The 18,314-nt window shown below is 47.4% G+C and overlaps 1 long non-coding RNA gene across 1 annotated transcript in view; it reads left to right on the top strand.

The window, feature by feature from the left end:
• The window catches only part of LOC141087816 (uncharacterized), a 116,441-nt gene extending 109,661 nt beyond the window's left edge, over nucleotides 1–6,780 (top strand). The window contains exon 4 of the long non-coding RNA XR_012231725.1: nucleotides 6,585–6,780. This is a non-coding gene — a long non-coding RNA (uncharacterized lncRNA). The remainder of the gene's footprint in view (nucleotides 1–6,584) is intronic.
• Nucleotides 6,781–18,314: the final 11,534 nt, after the last annotated feature.

The following is an 18,314-nucleotide window of genomic DNA, read 5'->3' as shown; positions in this document are numbered from 1 at the left end:
CGCATGCAAATGTGTGCAAATGCAGCGTTTTTTATACGCATTTGCATGCGTTTAACATGCGTTTGTGCTTTTTGTGCGCAAGGTGAAAAAATTTCCAGGAGAAAAATCTAGATAAACAGACACCACCAATGGGCGTGTCTTATGGGATATCTTTATATAGACCCTTGGACAGCTGAAAACTTCAGGTTTTGCTCCTGTTTCCTGTGGCACGATAAATCCTTGCGTGGAGAGCTTTTATTTCAACCTGGATTTGGATATAAAGCTGTTTCTTGCCTTTGCGTTTGCTTGTGAGCAACAAAGAAACAGAGAAAGACAGAGAAGATGGCGTCGGCGTTATTGGAGACACCCCATTATCAAAGTCTGGGAGAGCCGTGGAGCCTACCACACCCTATACAGCGAGCTCAATCCCTGCCTTGGGTTATTGGTGTGTGTGTTCTAATTTGGGGCAAGCTTTGCATTCACTTCAAAGGCAAACAGTATGGGAGTACCAAATTACTTATAATGGGAAATTTGCTTTCAGGTGGCCATCCAGTATGTCTATTCAAAGAGTTATTGGGGTGCGTGTAACTTTGGGGCAGGGCAAGCCTCGCTTTCAAAGCATAGGCAAACAATATGGGCGCACCGATTTCCTAATAATGGGAAGTTTGGTTTCATGTGGCCATCCTGTACGTCTGTTCAAAGGGTTTTTGGTGTGTGTCAAAATTTTGGGCAAGCCTTGCATTCACTTCATGGGCAAACAGTATGGGGGTACAAAATTACTAATAATGGGAACATTGCTTTCAGGTGGACATCCAGAGTGTCTGTTCAAAGGGTTAATGGGATGCGTGTAACTTTAAGGCAGGGCAGGCCTTGCATTCAATGCATAGGCAAACAGTATGGGAGTACCAACTTTTTAATAGTGGGAACATTGCTTTCAGGTGGCCCTCCTGTATGTCTCTTCAAATGGGTATGGGGGTGCATCCTAATTTTTGGCAGCCCTGTCACTCACTGCATAGGCTAAAAACAGTATAGGAAACCCACTGTTTAATAATGGGAACAACAAAGCACAGCCAGCTGATGGATCTCTAAGAATAGTAAAGGCCGTATAATGGCCCTATAAAAATAGTCTTTGTGACGTTCAGAGTCCCTCCTCCATAAATGAAACAGGATGCTCCTTAACATACTTCCCAGGAAAATCCATTTTGGTTTCGTTTTTGTATGTTTTAGTGTGCATCTGTAAAAGTGGCGTAAGACTGACAACATTGTTCACAGCAGTGACCTGGGAGTCAGAAATGCTTCCAGTGGTCTTCCTCATGCTGTTCCCATGTTATTTGAGCATTGTTCCCATCGATTTCATCAATTTTCAGTCCATCTGCAGACCACCAGGGAGGCGAGCGGTAAAAATGCTTAGAATTATCACCAAAAAGGTCTATCTTCGTCTCATCAGACCAGATAATCTTATTTCTCATAGTCTGGAAGTCCTTCATGTGTTTTTTAGCAAACTCTTTGTGGGCTTTCATATGTCTTGCACTGAGGAGAGGCTTCCGTCGGGCCACTCTGCCATAAAGGCACGACTGGTGGAGGGATGCAGTGATAGTTGACTTTGTGGAACTTTCTCCAATCTCCCTACTGCATCTGTGGAGCTCAGCCACAGTGATATTAGGGTTTTTCTTTACCTCGCTCACCAAGGCTCTTCTCCCATAATTGCTCAGTTGGCTGGACGGCCAGGTCTAGAAAGACTTCTGGTGGTTCCAAACTTCTTCCATTTAAGGATAATGGAACCCACTGTGCTCTTAGGGATCTTGAGTACTGCAGAAATTCTTTTGTAACCTTGGCCATATTTGTGCCTTACCACAGTTCAGTCTCTGAGCTCCTTGGCCAGTTCCTTTGACCTCATGATTCTCATTTTGTCTGACATGCACTGTGAGCTGTGAGGTCTTATATAGACAGGTGTGTGCCTTTCCAAATCAAGTCCTAATAGTTTAATTAAACACAGCTGGACTCCAATGAAGGAGGAGAACCATCTCAAGGAGGATCACAAGGAAATGGACAGCATGTGACTTAAATATGAATGTCTGAGCAAAGGGTCTGAATACTTATGACCATGTGATATTTCAGTTTTTCTTTTTTAATAAATTTACAAAAATTTCTACATTTCTGTTTATTTTCAGTTAAGATGGGGTGCAGAGTGTACATTAATGAGAAAAAAAATGAACTTTTTTGAATTTACCAAATGGCTGCAATGAAACAAAGAGTGAAAAATTTAAAGGGGTCTGAATACTTTCCGTACCCACTGTATATAAATCAACAAATAAAAAACAGACCAAGTGGCAAGATATTGGCTGCAAATTGGTTTGCCAACTGCTGCGCCATTGCAGCCATACAGTTAGCCTGAGCCTACCTGAAGAGCTACTAATACTTTTGTACCAAACCTATCTAGTACTAAGGCACAAGGAAGGCAAGACCAAACAAATGGTCAAAGTTGCAAAGTGTAATCTGTGCTATGTGTCTCCATTGCTGTTGGCTTTTGGATCACAAGTACTTGATGTTAGGGTTGCGGATCACACTGAATATAAAATATAAGGAAGTGTGATGGCAACCCGGGGTCCACCGTGCAGAGATGGAAAACTGCTGCTCAGTAATGGTGGAGCACTAACTGAACACCAGCGGGTTAACCACTGACCCGGTGTGTACAGGGACGAACTCTGATACCACACAGAGCCGAAGAAACATAAGCCGGAGCCTGTTAACTTCACAGGACCCGGTAGAGGGGGCGCTGCTAAATGGTCACAGGAGTCTGTCCCAGAGACAAGGGATACAGTCCCTCTAGACCAACAGCGCTTGGTGACACGACTGCGGCGCCAGGAACGGGTACAATTACAGAAAAGCGTGCAAGTGTGCACAGTGCCGCTCAGGCGGACACAGCTAATCGCCCCGGGTTGGGCCAGATAAGCGCACAGGTTGCGCATGGCTCTGCACAGGCGGAGGCTGTCACTTGCCGCGGTACGATAGTGCCTTGCAGTGGGCAACACCATCAGACGCTAGTGTGTGCTGAGTACTAGGAGCACAGTGGCGTGAGCATAGCCACCCGTCGACGCTGACTCTAACTCTGAATCCCTAACACAAAGACAACCAGAAGAAGAGAGTCTTAAGGAGTCAGTCACCAGATACATGCATCCATCATCATACACAAATAACAATTAGAGTGTATATTGGCGCATGGCCGAGGGGCCATGCGAGCCTTTCATAGCAGCGTCCTTCCTTTACCTTCCTGATGGTCCAATCCGAGCTGCTTGAGGACCTGAGCATGTGACCTCCAACCTCTAATGAGAGGTCGTCCCACGGGCATGCTCAGTAGACTGCAAAAAGGAGTTAGCCTCCGGAGCTGCTCGCTGCTGACTAGTGCGGATTGCTAATGCTGAACCTGAGGTAACAGCAGCAACCAACATGACAGCAATAGCTTGGGCAAGACTTTGGGATCGACGCCTTTGCTGAACAGCCTCCTCTGCGGTTGGGACTGAATGGGAGACCGCAGAAGGCAAGACTCAGGATTCCTCCTGTGCAGAGGCAGGAACCTGACGCATAACACTTGATAGACCATGTAGGATTCTGCTGTACATACTGTAGCTATTCTCATTTACTTTAAATCAAATCTACTTTTCTAGACTAAGAAGCAGACTAATTGCAGGTAAGCAAGCTTCTTACCCGGAACAGAAAGAAATATACAGATATCTGTTAATATTACCATTACTGCTGTTAATGCAATTGTTTTTAGCGATAACATGTCTAGAAATTGTCACGCCTCCTGACACGCCGCTCTCACCACTTCCGGTGCCACGGCCGCTCCGGGGGTCCCGTTGGGTGCGTACGCGCACCTCTTGCACCTAGTCCCATAGTTGCGCTATGTTCTCAGTGCGTATGTGTGCTCCTCTCAGCTATATCTCCAGTCTGTCCTCTCTATGGTCATGGAGGACCTGACTCGAAAGTCCAAGTGCTCATGTGCTATATCAGGCTACCTCTTCCTATCGGAGGTGCCTGATTATTGTTGTGCTTCCTAGCTTGGTCTGTTTTGTCCTTGCTTGGGTGCGCGCTGTACTCGGGTCCTCTGCCTTGTGCTCAGTACCTGTACTTTGCCTCGTGCTCCGCTCCTGTACTCTGTTTAGTCGTGCTTCCCAGCACATGCACCGTACCTACGCTCTGCTCTCTACTCTGTCGTGCTCCTTTGCACACCTGCCTTGCTCTGCACTCATGGGTGCATCCCAGCACGCGCTCTGTCTGAACCTGTGCTCTAGCGTGCTCTCTCGCATGCACCCTGCATTGCCCGCTCCCGGGCGTGCGTGTCTGTGCGCGCCATACGTACTCCCATGTATCCGCATTGCACTGTCCTGTATCTAGCGCACTCCCGTGTACACGCCTTGTATTGTCCTGTACCCTCCATACCTCCGTTCACTCGCCCTGTATTGTCCTGTACCCTGCGTACTGCTGTGTCCACGCTTCGCACGCTCCTGTTTCCTGCTCACTCCCAGTTGCATCCTGCAGACACACTCATTCATGTCTCCCATGAGTCGGCTACCTGGTTCCAGCAGTCATGGTACCTTACCCCCTTGGGCTTACCCCGACACTCCCTGTATAGAGGGTGGTCCTCACTAGGTCAGCTCGCCCTAGGTGAGCTGGTGCCACAACCCAGAGCGTCCACTCCAGGAGTCGTCACAGAAATGCATTGCGCTATAAAATATTGTGAATTGTGTAGTCTTAAAGCACTATATAAAAGGATCATCATATGGCCATTTATTTAAATGCATGCATGAAAAGGTTTCAAATAAAAAGTTGAACTGCTTAGCTTATAAAGCCTTTATGTATCACAGTACACAGCTGGCTGCAGAATGAGTGAACAGTAAATCCATCAGTGACTTTTTTCTGACAGCAGGGTTTGTAACCCTTATCTCTCATCCCTTAAGCTTTTGTTTTAAGAAGATTTATGATCACATTAAAATTCAACTTTGATTTCATCATGAATCAGCTTAAAAGAAAGTGCAGAATAAGATATATATAAGAGTTACATACCTTTTACGGTAATTAGTACAAACTCAGTGACTACTTCACTTGGCTGAAGTAATCAGCATTTTTAGTGAAACTCAATTGCAGTTTTTTATTATCCAAAATTGAGTGCGCCATGTAGGTGTCCAAATCAGCTGACATAAGAGTATAGAATAGTATATACAGTAGCTAAATAGTTAATACTGTTGAAAAAAGAAAAGTCCATGAAGTTCAACTGAGGGATGGGAAGGGAAGGGGAACATGCACAATCACAATGTATGATCCAGTCTGCTCCAAAAGAGTTCATCTTTCCCTCCTGATCCCAATTTTTGATCCCTGGACCAAACATTTTTTTTAATTATTTTTATAAATAATAATAAAATTTTCCAATTTTGTCTCCACTAAAGCCTCTAATTCTCCATTGGTTACAGATCTGCCTAAAGTTTAAATGCACAGGATAAAATAAGAGTTGAAGATAAAATTAGCAATGTGTTGTCTTCCTAACGTTTAGTCTCTCAGCGACGTCTTTAGCGACATAACTGAGGGCAAACGTTCAGTATTCTCTGTCCAGGCACAAGAGGAAACCTCTGAAGTCTATTATCTTGGAAACAGGGTGTTTCCTGCTGTGCTAAATATACCTACTGGAAAGAGCGTAGAGAAGATGATAACAGGACGTCATTCAGTTCACACAAATGGTCCAAAAATGAACAAAAAGTTTAATTCTAAACATTTCTTCTACAAACACCAATTATACTTTTATGACCAAACAATTGGTTTATCAAAAAGTATTTATCAGGAGATCCGATTTATCTCCACATACAATTGCCAGTGGAGGGAGGTTCAGAACATTTTATGTAAGCACTGGTCTTTATTAAAAACTGGCAATTCATCTACCAGAAAAACCAAAATCGACGGCCAGGAGAGGTAGAAGTCTTAAGGACTTGCTGGTGCAGAGCCATTATGTTGCCAGGGTGGCCAACCCTCTCGCTTCTCCTGGGAACGGACCACGAAAGGGATTCTTTCCCTGCGGTGATTGTTTAGCCTGTGACAACATGATTAGAAGTACTCATTTCAGTACTTTAGATGGACAAAAACAATTCCAAATGAAATGCTACATGTCTTGCAGTTCTACCTTTGCCATGTATTGCGCTACATGTATGTGCTTGTGAAAAGATCTACAGTATATAGGTCTAACGTCACGATAACTTAGAATAAGAACAGGGGAACATGTGTGCGATATAACTAATGCACGGAAGGCTGATGATATGTCTACATTAAAAACACTGCCTAAACATTTCGAGAGCCATCATGGCTGCAATACTAGGAGTTTACGGGTACGGGGAATAGATTTTGTCCGTGGGGGAATTAGAGGAGGCGATTGGAAATGAACCCTGGCACAATTAGAATGTCAGTGGATCTTCACCCTGGACACAATGGCCCCTAAAGGGTTAAATGAAAAATTGCGTTTCCTCCCATTCTTGTAGTAAAATTAATATATTTTTTGTTTTTCCTGATATATCTTTGATGTTCTCATTTTAATTTTTGTTTATCTGTTGTCCCTTTTCTAGTTTCACAAATGAATACACCCAACCTACCTATTTGATTGACTGCCATAAAAGATTATGATACCATCGGTTCTGTATCCATCTCCATATGCCAACACAGGATTTTATATTTCTCCTCATCATTGCACAAGATGACCTATTGGTGATAATGGACACTTTGAATATTTATGTTTGTTTATTTACTATCTATTATGTGCACTTAATTATCGGCATCTTACCATGTTCTAGTATGTATTGTGGAAGACAGATTATCACTGTGATTAACTGGTTTCCCTTTATGCTTTTTAACTGTAATCTCTTTCTTCTTGCAATGCACTTGTACTTCACTACCCATTACAGGCACTATGGAGATATACTTGCTCTCCTCAAAGATAGTGAACCTCTATGAGCTTGATAAAAATGGCTGCCAATGTGCGCATGCGCTGTGTGACCGACAGTGCGCATGCGCTGTGTGACCGACAGTGCGCATGTTTGTGATGTTATCGGGGAGTCTTTTCCCTGACATGCGCTCTCTCCAAGACGCCGAGTACGCAATGTCCACTTCCGGGTTGTGGTCGCACACCGCATGGGCCGCTATAGTGGCAATTTGGAGCTCAGGGTTTAAAAGGGCTGACAGGCTGACAGGCTAATATGATTAGATCCCTGTTGAAAAAGCGAATGCGAAATGCACGTCTGGGTCTGTCCCCTGGGAACCTTGCTGTGCACTTGCAGATAACTATGGGTGAGTGTTAAGGCCCCTTTACATTTAGCGATGCACCAGCAATCCCGACCACGATACGACCCGGTCAGAATCGCTGGTGCATCGCTAAATGGTCGCTAGTGAGCTGCCAAACAGGCAGATCTCACAGTGATGCAGCGACACAGCAGCGGTCGTTACTTACCTTTCAGATGCGGCGATCCTGACGTCCTCCCGCCCGCGTCCACCCGTCGCTCGTTGGCTCCAGCAGGAAGCGCCGGACGAGAAATGGAGCTGTGCGATCAGCGACAGACAGTGGGGGAGCCGGTCGGAGGTAGGTATCACACATAGCGATATCGCTAGCAATATCGCTGCTGCGTCACAAAATCGGTGATGCTTTAGCGATATTGCTGGCGATATCGCTATGTGTAAAACCCCCTTTACTGATCCTAATCTTATGGCGCAGGAACTTTGCTCTTTATCGCTTTGCTGCTGTTCAATTTATCCAATTTTGGTCTCAATAGTCAGTTGCAGCGAATTTATTATGTGCCTATGAATTTCGGTGGTTAGTATTGTACTCACTTCTGTCTAATGAGATCCTCATGTCTTATGTTTTTGACATGAAACTTTAATATGTTAGTTAATTGTGATCATGAACATAAGGATGAGTGACCTCATGGAGATCAACATCCAACACTGCGGAGACACCATCACATGTTTCTCAACGCAGTGATCTAGAGCAATGCCCCCATCCCTTATGGGAAATATGCAAAAGCATGTAAATCAACAGCCGCGGAGACACCATCACATGTTTCTCAACGCAAGCAATGACTAGCCAGGTCTTTCCCCGGGAAGGAACAACCACGGGAAGGGCAGTCTCCAATGAAGGAAACCACCTATGCCAAAACATGGTATCCATCCACAGACAGCTGTTTCGGGGTATTGCCCCTCATCAGTGTGGAGTAGGAAACTGGCTAGTAGGAGCAATGCCTAGTGAAAGGCTATGAACATAAGGATGAGTGACCTCATGGAGATCAACATCCAACACTGCGGAGACACCATCACATGTTTCTCAACGCAGTGATCTAGAGCAAAGCCCCCATCCCTTATGGGAAATATGCAAAAGCATGTAAATCAACAGCCGCGGAGACACCATCACATGTTTCTCAATGCAAGCAATGACTAGCCAGGTCTTTCCCCGGGAAGGAACAACCACGGGAAGGGCAGTCTCCAATGAAGGAAACCACCTATGCCAAAACATGGTATCCATCCACAGACAGCTGTTTCGGGGTATTGCCCCTCATCAGTGTGGAGTAGGAAACTGGCTAGTAGGAGCAATGCCTAGTGAAAGGCTATGAACATAAGGATGAGTGACCTCATGGAGATCAACATCCAACACTGCGGAGACACCATCACATGTTTCTCAATGCAGTGATCTAGAGCAATGCCCCCATCCCTTATGGGAAATATGCAAAAGCATGTAAATCAACAGCCGCGGAGACACCATCACATGTTTCTCAACGCAAGCAATGACTAGCCAGGTCTTTCCCCGGGAAGGAACAACCACGGGAAGGGCAGTCTCCAATGAAGGAAACCACCTATGCCAAAACATGGTATCCATCCACAGACAGCTGTTTCGGGGTATTGCCCCTCATCAGTGTGGAGTAGGAAACTGGCTAGTAGGAGCAATGCCTAGTGAAAGGCTATGAACATAAGGATGAGTGACCTCATGGAGATCAACATCCAACACTGCGGAGACACCATCACATGTTTCTCAACGCAGTGATCTAGAGCAAAGCCCCCATCCCTTATGGGAAATATGCAAAAGCATGTAAATCAACAGCCGCGGAGACACCATCACATGTTTCTCAACGCAAGCAATGACTAGCCAGGTCTTTCCCCGGGAAGGAACAACCACGGGAAGGGCAGTCTCCAATGAAGGAAACCACCTATGCCAAAACATGGTATCCATCCACAGACAGCTGTTTCGGGGTATTGCCCCTCATCAGTGTGGAGTAGGAAACTGGCTAGTAGGAGCAATGCCTAGTGAAAGGCTATGAACATAAGGATGAGTGACCTCATGGAGATCAACATCCAACACTGCGGAGACACCATCACATGTTTCTCAACGCAGTGATCTAGAGCAATGCCCCCATCCCTTATGGGAAATATGCAAAAGCATGTAAATCAACAGCCGCGGAGACACCATCACATGTTTCTCAACGCAAGCAATGACTAGCCAGGTCTTTCCCCGGGAAGGAACAACCACGGTAAGGGCAGTCTCCAATGAAGGAAACCACCTATGCCAAAACATGGTATCCTTCCACAGACAGCTGTTTCGGGGTTGAAACGTGATGGTGTCTCCGCAGTGTTGGATGTTGATCTCCATGAGGTCACTCATCCTTATGTTCATAGCCTTTCACTAGGCATTGCTCCTACTAGCCAGTTTCCTACTCCACACTGATGAGGGGCAATACCCCGAAACAGCTGTCTGTGGATGGATACCATGTTTTGGCATAGGTGGTTTCCTTCATTGGAGACTGCCCTTCCCGTGGTTGTTCCTTCCCGGGGAAAGACCTGGCTAGTCATTGCTTGCGTTGAGAAACATGTGATGGTGTCTCCGCGGCTGTTGATTTACATGCTTTTGCATATTTCCCATAAGGGATGGGGGCATTGCTCTAGATCACTGCGTTGAGAAACATGTGATGGTGTCTCCGCAGTGTTGGATGTTGATCTCCATGAGGTCACTCATCCTTATGTTCATAGCCTTTCACTAGGCATTGCTCCTACTAGCCAGTTTCCTACTCCACACTGATGAGGGGCAATACCCCGAAACAGCTGTCTGTGGATGGATACCATGTTTTGGCATAGGTGGTTTCCTTCATTGGAGACTGCCCTTCCCGTGGTTGTTCCTTCCCGGGGAAAGACCTGGCTAGTCATTGCTTGCGTTGAGAAACATGTGATGGTGTCTCCGCGGCTGTTGATTTACATGCTTTTGCATATTTCCCATAAGGGATGGGGGCATTGCTCTAGATCACTGCGTTGAGAAACATGTGATGGTGTCTCCGCAGTGTTGGATGTTGATCTCCATGAGGTCACTCATCCTTATGTTCATAGCCTTTCACTAGGCATTGCTCCTACTAGCCAGTTTCCTACTCCACACTGATGAGGGGCAATACCCCGAAACAGCTGTCTGTGGATGGATACCATGTTTTGGCATAGGTGGTTTCCTTCATTGGAGACTGCCCTTCCCGTGGTTGTTCCTTCCCGGGGAAAGACCTGACTAGTCATTGCTTGCGTTGAGAAACATGTGATGGTGTCTCCGCGGCTGTTGATTTACATGCTTTTGCATATTTCCCATAAGGGATGGGGGCATTGCTCTAGATCACTGCGTTGAGAAACATGTGATGGTGTCTCCGCAGTGTTGGATGTTGATCTCCATGAGGTCACTCATCCTTATGTTCATAGCCTTTCACTAGGCATTGCTCCTACTAGCCAGTTTCCTACTCCACACTGATGAGGGGCAATACCCCGAAACAGCCGTCTGTGGATGGATACCATGTTTTGGCATAGGTGGTTTCCTTCATTGGAGACTGCCCTTCCCGTGGTTGTTCCTTCCCGGGGAAAGACCTGGCTAGTCATTGCTTGCGTTGAGAAACATGTGATGGTGTCTCCGCGGCTGTTGAGTTAATTGTGATCAGTGACGCTCCCCCTTTTCCAAGGCTTTTTTTCCCTGGATGATTTCATGAATCATTCCTTGTCTACCTCACATTTGTGCATCATGTTTTATTGAATTATTATTTGTTTCTAATAAATTTTATCATTTTAATGAAGTCAGCACTCCTTTTTCTTTATTATAATCAATTGATTTATCTGTAGAACGTCGGCTGATGAGAGGATACGAATCTTGCCCCCCTCTACACCACCGCTGTGACAGAATAACAAGATAATGTGAATAATACATTTGCACAAAACCAAATATGTATATATATAATTTTTTTTTTTTGTTTTTTTTAAATATAAATTTTAAACAACAGTCGCGCCGCACCTCTGCTAATCTATAAGGGAGGGAGGGTGGGACAAAAGCTTCTAGGTATCAGCCGGGGAGGAAAGAGAAAGACCCCCACCCCGGCACCTGAATTTAACCCCTAAGGGTGTGGCCGGACGCCCCTTCCTCTCTCTTTCCGTTGGTCAGTGGGGCGTCCTAATTATGGCATCACCTGGGGGAGAGTAGTGGGAGGGGGAGGCACTGCATGGAGTTCGCTTCTAATCAAATCCATGGGGGCTCTACAGTCAGAGGCACAATCCTTAAGCAGTACCGTGCCTGCCAGACTGCAGAGACCTGTGTGTCTTAAGCAGTGCCTTCCCGCCTCCCACCAATCCCGTAACAATAAAACACCGACAAGCATGGATGGGTTGAACAGGTCGGTCACAGTTTATTAATAAGCAGAGAGAGGCAAGTACAATTCACATCGGACTCAAAGCTGTAGGGCACGTCAGCTGATGAAAGGTTACGAACCTTGCCCCCCTCTACACCACCGCCATGGAGGATCATGTGTATGACCTACACAGGACTCCGACCCCCACACAACATCATTAAGGCCTGTTCAACCCCGTCCTGCACAATAGTTAACAAAATATCTAGCTCGATATCTGTTAGATGAACGCCGTCCGGTCTCAGGAAGGATGAGATGTATTCTTCCAGATTGTGGAGGTAAACGATGATGCCGTAGTTCTCTTTGACAAACTTTGCCATCTTCGAGTTTATCTTTCTCCTTGACTTGTCAATGGCCTTAAGGTCTTTAGCTCCATGCCAGACCGTTCGTGAAATTATATCGGACCACACCACCACCATATCTGGTATCAAACAAACAGCCCGCTTTAAGTCAGTCTTCATTGTCGTGAAGAGCTCCGCTCCTGTTGTCTTGCACAAATCATTACCACCAGCATGTAAAACCAATATCAGTGGCCCTTTTGCCATTTTAGAAATTTTAACCAACTCTGGGAAGATCTGATCCCACTGGAACCCTCTGATGCCTCTCTAGTTGACCTCTAATCGTGGAAAGTAAAAATTCTTTCCACCAGGGTGAATCTCGGCTCTTTTGCACGCCCAATAAATAAAAGAGTGTCCCAAAACCCAAACTGTGGGCTTATGACCTCCTGTAAGAAGCAAGAAGTGTTATAGCAGGTCTGGTCTTATGTATCTTGCAAAACATGCGGATTTCCAACGGCCCAATCTCTGTACTTCAGCTTCAGCTACACCGGCCCTAGCTGCTTCAGTGGCCGCTCCGATTCTAAAAGAATGCGTCCCGTATTCTTTACGGTCTACACTGACAGCTTGTATACATTTCTTAAAAATTGTGTGAAATTGATATTTAGTAAGTGGGGACCCGTCGGTGTGAAAGAGAAAAAAATCTACTTTCGTGTCTTATAACCGTGTAATGTCTGACTATTTTGACAGGGCATATGGGTCCGTCTAGAGCCTTGACCAGGACCCACGACCCTCTACCGGTGGGGTCACATTTGGATTTCCGCACGCTATTGCGCAGAGCGTCGCTGCATATTACGAGATCCTCATATATTAAACCGCCTACTGATGCTGTTTTAGAATGCGGCACTAGTTCACTAATCCGCAGCGCCCCGAAGAATGCGATTGCAAACGCTGTAGATATTAGGGCTGACTCGTATTGTGACCTGCACACCGTTTTAGATATTGTTATAATATCATGCAACAGGCTTAAAGACACGGGGCGACGACATTCCTGACTAGGTTGTAGCCTTTTCCAGCCTTTAATGGCTTGATTTATGAAGAAATATTTAGTTACATCGTCCCAACCCATTATCTGAAAGAAAAAGGCTATTCCCGATAAATGATGCTGCGCTAATGTGCCCAACGCACCTCTACTCTTAAGCTGATTCAGGAGTTCTACCACCACGTCGCATCTCGCCCGATCACACGTATTGACTGGCCTCCCTTTAATTAGCGAGCACCACTCTTCCCATGCCTTACCATAAACCTGCCAGGTAGCCGGTGTCACTGAGGCGCGGATCAAGGGCATCAGTGATTGGCCACTGTGTCCCAGAGGTAGGGAGGACACAGTAGGCCCGTTGGTTCTGCGCTGGGAAGGAAGACTTTGAAGGCCTGCCAATCGGAAGACAACAAAGAGTTAACCATCTTACCATCCATAGTAGACATCACACTGGCTCAGCACCAGATGTTGTGTATGTATAAGGTATAATAATGCAAGGCAGCGCAATAGCGCAAGAATCGGTGGTGATGAGGAAGACATACTGTTCAAGCATTTGGCGGTTCCCAGGTTTTTGATTAGAAATCTGATATTTGCATTTTTTAGTTTGTCACCCCATAGTTCGACTGATGTAACTATGGCAAATATCTCCCACAAAACGAGGTTGTGGCCCCAGTTGGCAGAGGTCCACGGGACCAGCCATCTGCTTTTGCACCATTGGTTGCTGTAGATTGCAACAAAACCATTTGTGAGATCCGCACCCACCAGTAGACCTAGGGCACTGTTTAGCGCTTCCTGAGACATGACACATGTATGCTCATTGTAGGTTTCCAAGAATGTTTCCCAGACGGACAAATCCGCTTTCATTGAGCGATTAAGTCTGATTCGGTGGCCTGGCTGGGCGATGCCCTTTGTAGCTAATGATAATCTGCGTGAAAAGGGCCTGCCAACTGGCATAACTCGACAAGCAAAGTTGGGTAAACCTAGCAAGGACTGCATTTGCTGGAGGGTGACTTTGTTTCCAACGAGGAATCTTTTAACCGTTAGGAGTGTTTTTTCCAATTTATCCGACAGTAAACGAAAAATCATCTCATTTGTGTCTTTCAATACCGAGGAAAGGGAGAACGTTACACGGACCAATCGTTTTCTCCGGCCATAGTGGGACACCGAAACGCCTAGAAATAAATTTAAACTTCTGAAGAAGGAAAGAGCAGAGTTTAGATTCCCTAGGTCCGACGAACAAAAAATCATCGAGGTAGTGGATTGTAGAATTGCTGCCTGTTTCGTGACACACTACCCAGTCTAAGAAGGTGCTGAAAAGCTCGAAGTAGTGACAGGAAATGGAACAGCCCATTGGTAGGCACATGTCGAAATAAAAAAGCTGGCCCACCTTACAGCCCAACAAATGGAAGCATTCAGGGTGCACGGGTAAAAGACGGAAAGCTGACTCTATGTCAGCTTTTGCCAGCAGAGCACCGGGCCCCGCGGCGCGAACAAGCTCAACTGCTCTGTCAAACGAAGCGTAGGTTACCAACGAGTCTTCCGGGGGTATTGCGTCATTGACCGAATCGCCTTTTGGGTAGGAAAGGTGATGTATTAGCCGATATTTACCTGGTTCTTTTTTGGGCACAATACCTAAAGGCGAGATTCTGAAATTTTTAAATGTTAATGATTGAAATGGGCCCGCCATCCTGACGAGTTCAACCTCTTTTATGATTTTTTGCTGTAAAATCTCCGGGAACTCCCGAGCTGGTTTTAGATTTTTTGCTGATGCTGGTGTTTGGTTAACTTTAAAGGGGATGAAAAAAACGTACCTAAAACCGTCGTATAATTGCTGAGCAGCTTCTTTATTGGGGTAAAGGCTTAGCCATTGGCCCATTGCAGCTACGCTCACCGGTGTTTTGCCTCGTAGCAACTCCGCTTGTGAGGCGTGTACACCTTGATGCAGGGTGTCCGCCACCGCAGGCTGAGCAATCGTGTCTATATCTGCATGCCGCCTGGAAGCGACAGTTTCCATCATTGCACAACATGCAGGCTCCTGATCTCCGTACGACCACTGAGTTCTGGCCTGTGGCTGCTAAGAAACTAGTGGCCGATGCTGAAAAGGGAGGATGTTTTTGTGTAAGCATTAGTCGTAGCCAGACATCTGTGGCTTTAACTCTCCATCCTAGATCTGGTTGCAGGGCTAGCCTCCTGCGGAACTCCTCGTCATAGCGCCTCCAAGCGACGCCACCATGAGACTTATAGGAGTTATATACTAAATCCTGGTATATGAATAACTCAGAGCAGCGTTCTGGGTGTTTTTGACCCATAATACAACCGAGAACTGCGAAGGCCTGAAGCCAGTTGTTCATGGAATGTGCTATCTTACCTCTATTTCTATCGTATGACCACTCGCCAGTTCTCCTTTCCTTATCTACTGACTGTTGGTCCGCTGATAACAGTGACCATATGTCAACGTAATCATTTTCCCAAATTTTCTCTTTAGTTTCTTGGTCTATGTGTGTACCTAGCGGACTAATTCCACAGAAAAAGGCGTCTTTGTGTAGACTAGCTAATTGAGGTATATTCCTAGTGACGGTTTGACCTCCCGGCTGATTTAAGTGGTCGACTAGCGCCCTGATGGCAGATGCCAGGTCGCTTTCCTTTGTGTTGTGTGCATTGTTGAATTTGTTGATTACACCAAACTCGTCGCCGATCGAGAGTCTCCTGGTGTTGGAGGTACCCCGACTCCGGCGGTGCCGATGTCCGGCACACGGCTGGTGGCCATTGATGACTCTGCACTCCCATGAACCATTGAACATTGCGGAACTTCCATTTCTGAAAAGGAACTGGGTCGATGTGATGGCTCTTCTCGGCTTGAGGACAATGATGGAGCATGTGGCAGCCGATGGCTGTCGTCTGCCCGTGGTGGATATGCGGTTGATGATAGCTGCACACCGGCTCCAACAATGATCTGACCGGAGGTCCCAAGTGGTGTTGAGGTGACCCTCTGGCCGGCAGTCTGGGCTGGAGATCTGGTGCGACGTCTTCTGGATGCCCAAGAACGCCTGCTGTGACGACTCTCGGCTGCATCGGACTGTCCTGATGTAGATGGTGACCGCCACCTTGATGACCGCGCTCTCTGGTGGCTTCTATTGGAGCTGCGCCTTTGACTGTAACAGGAATAGCGACAGAAAGAGGGACAGCGAGTCTGGTGCTGGGAATCCCCTGAGGAGGGGGATGAAGATCTGCGGTGTATGGAATTACGACTGCAATGGATAGAGCTTATATGCTGGCTTGGTGTTTGCCTTAGGGTAGTTTCTGGTTGTAGTGGAACAGGACTATTAAGAGGGCTATGGGCAATTAATGTCCGTGTAGTGTTCAGCGGGGAGGATGGCGTTATATCCGCCAATGATGTGGGGTGCGACGAGTGTGATTGGGTCATTGGTGGGGTTGGCGGTGTATAGTGTGCTGTGTTTGTTAAACGTGTTTCACTTTGTTGATGCAGCAGAGCGCGCTGAAAGGTCGGGTTGGTCCGGACAGCGCGCTTGGTCGCAGCATTTCTTCTGCATCCCATGTCGTCCCGCACGGGCGGCAATGCTGCGCCCACAGGGATGATGTTGCTGACCAGGTGTTGCTGCAATGGCTGGCTACTGGAGTGGCTGCGCTGCCTGCTCTGTAAAGGCTGCTCCACAGGCCTCGCCATTGCTGTAGTAGTGGTGGGGACAGTGATGGGCGGTCCACTAGCAATGTGATGATGCTATGTGGGCGGACCCTGCTGCCGGCTCAGATGCCTGGCACCAAACAAAGGATTAGGGGTGGGATTGCAGATGGGTGGGCCTATGTGGTGGCGCTGGGTGGAAGTGGGCAGAGCCACAGGCCAGCTCTGACGCCCAGGGCCTAGCAAAGACGAAGGGGTGGGCGTAGGGATGGGCGGGCCATTGGAGGAGGAAGTGGGTGGAGCCACCAGCTCAGACCACTGGAGGCAAGTAATGGCGTCCAAGTCTGCAGCCTACCCGCGATACCATGGGACGCTGCGTGCAGGGGAGCATCCTGTATCGGAGCAGCGGCCCGGGCGCGGCGCTGGAAGGAAGAGCCGTCGCCGACATGAAGCCGCTCTGGCTGACGCTTCTTTCTGGAAGAGCGCTTGCCGGAGCGCGGCTTCTGACTAGAGGTGGTGGTGGAAGCAGCGGGTGCCTGGCCATCTGGAGACGGCAGAGGAGAGGACAGCGAAAGAACCGGGCAGTAAGCGGACGGGCCAGGCAAGGACGTGGCATGTAAGGATGAAGGGGAAGCATTCGGAGGCAGAGCTGGCACAGTGGGTAACACAGGGGCGGCGTGTGGTAAGGGCAGCGCAGGAGCAGGCAAAGGAGCAGGAGGAGACACAGTGGACAGGCCAGGAGAGGACGGTGTTTGCGAGGCTGAATGGGAGGCATGTGGAGGCAGAGCTGGAGCAGTGGGTGACACCGGGGCTGCGTGTGATCTAGGCAGCACAGGAGCAGGAGGAGACAAAGAAGCCTGGGGCCTAGGAGAGGATTGAGTCTCGGGGGATAAAGGAGAGGCCAGCGGCGACAGGGGATTAAGAGAAGGCACAGGAGGGTGATTATCCAGTTCAGATAAAAGGGCTATAATACATGGGTCACCCACCTGTGCTGCTCTCTGCCGCAGGGCCCCAATCAATGCCTCGGACATGTCTGTCTGGAGGTCCACACAAAAGCTTCTAGGTATCAGCCGGGGAGGAAAAAGAAAGACCCCCACCCCGGCACCTGAATTTAACCCCTGAGGGTGTGGCCGGATGCCCCTTCCTCTCTCTTCCCGTTGGTCAGTGGGGCGTCCTAATTATGGCATCACCTGGGTGGGAGTAGTGGGAGGGGGAGGCACTGCACGGAGTTCACTTCTAATCAAATTCATGGGGGCTCTACAGTCAGAGGCACGATCCTTAAGCAGTACCGTGCCTGGCAAAATTGTTGGTACCCCTCATTTAATGACAGAAAAACCCACAATGGTCACCGACATAACTTTAATTTGACAAAAGTAATAATAAATCAAAAATCTATGAAAATGAACAAATTAAAGTCAGACATTGCTTTTCAGCAATGCTTTAAAAAATAAAACTCATGAAATAGGCCTGGACAGAAATGATGGTACCCCTGAAAATAATGTGACAAAAGGGACATCTTAAATCAAGGTGTGTCCACTAATTAGCATTCCCTAACAGTAGTGGCGCAGGCGCACTGCACTGGCAGGCGCCAGACTTCTCCCGACGCCTGTGCACTGCAGGACTCTGCTCTGTCATCAACAGGGCAGAGCAGTGTGCCTGCGCCGGAG

The sequence above is a fragment of the Dendrobates tinctorius genome, unplaced genomic scaffold (assembly GCF_039654945.1).
Source record: "Dendrobates tinctorius isolate UK_male_01 unplaced genomic scaffold, ASM3965494v1 ptg000035l, whole genome shotgun sequence".
Taxonomy (NCBI): domain Eukaryota; kingdom Metazoa; phylum Chordata; class Amphibia; order Anura; family Dendrobatidae; genus Dendrobates; species Dendrobates tinctorius.
The sequence above is the reverse complement of the archived record's forward strand: the minus strand, read 5'-3'. Positions and strand labels throughout refer to the sequence as shown.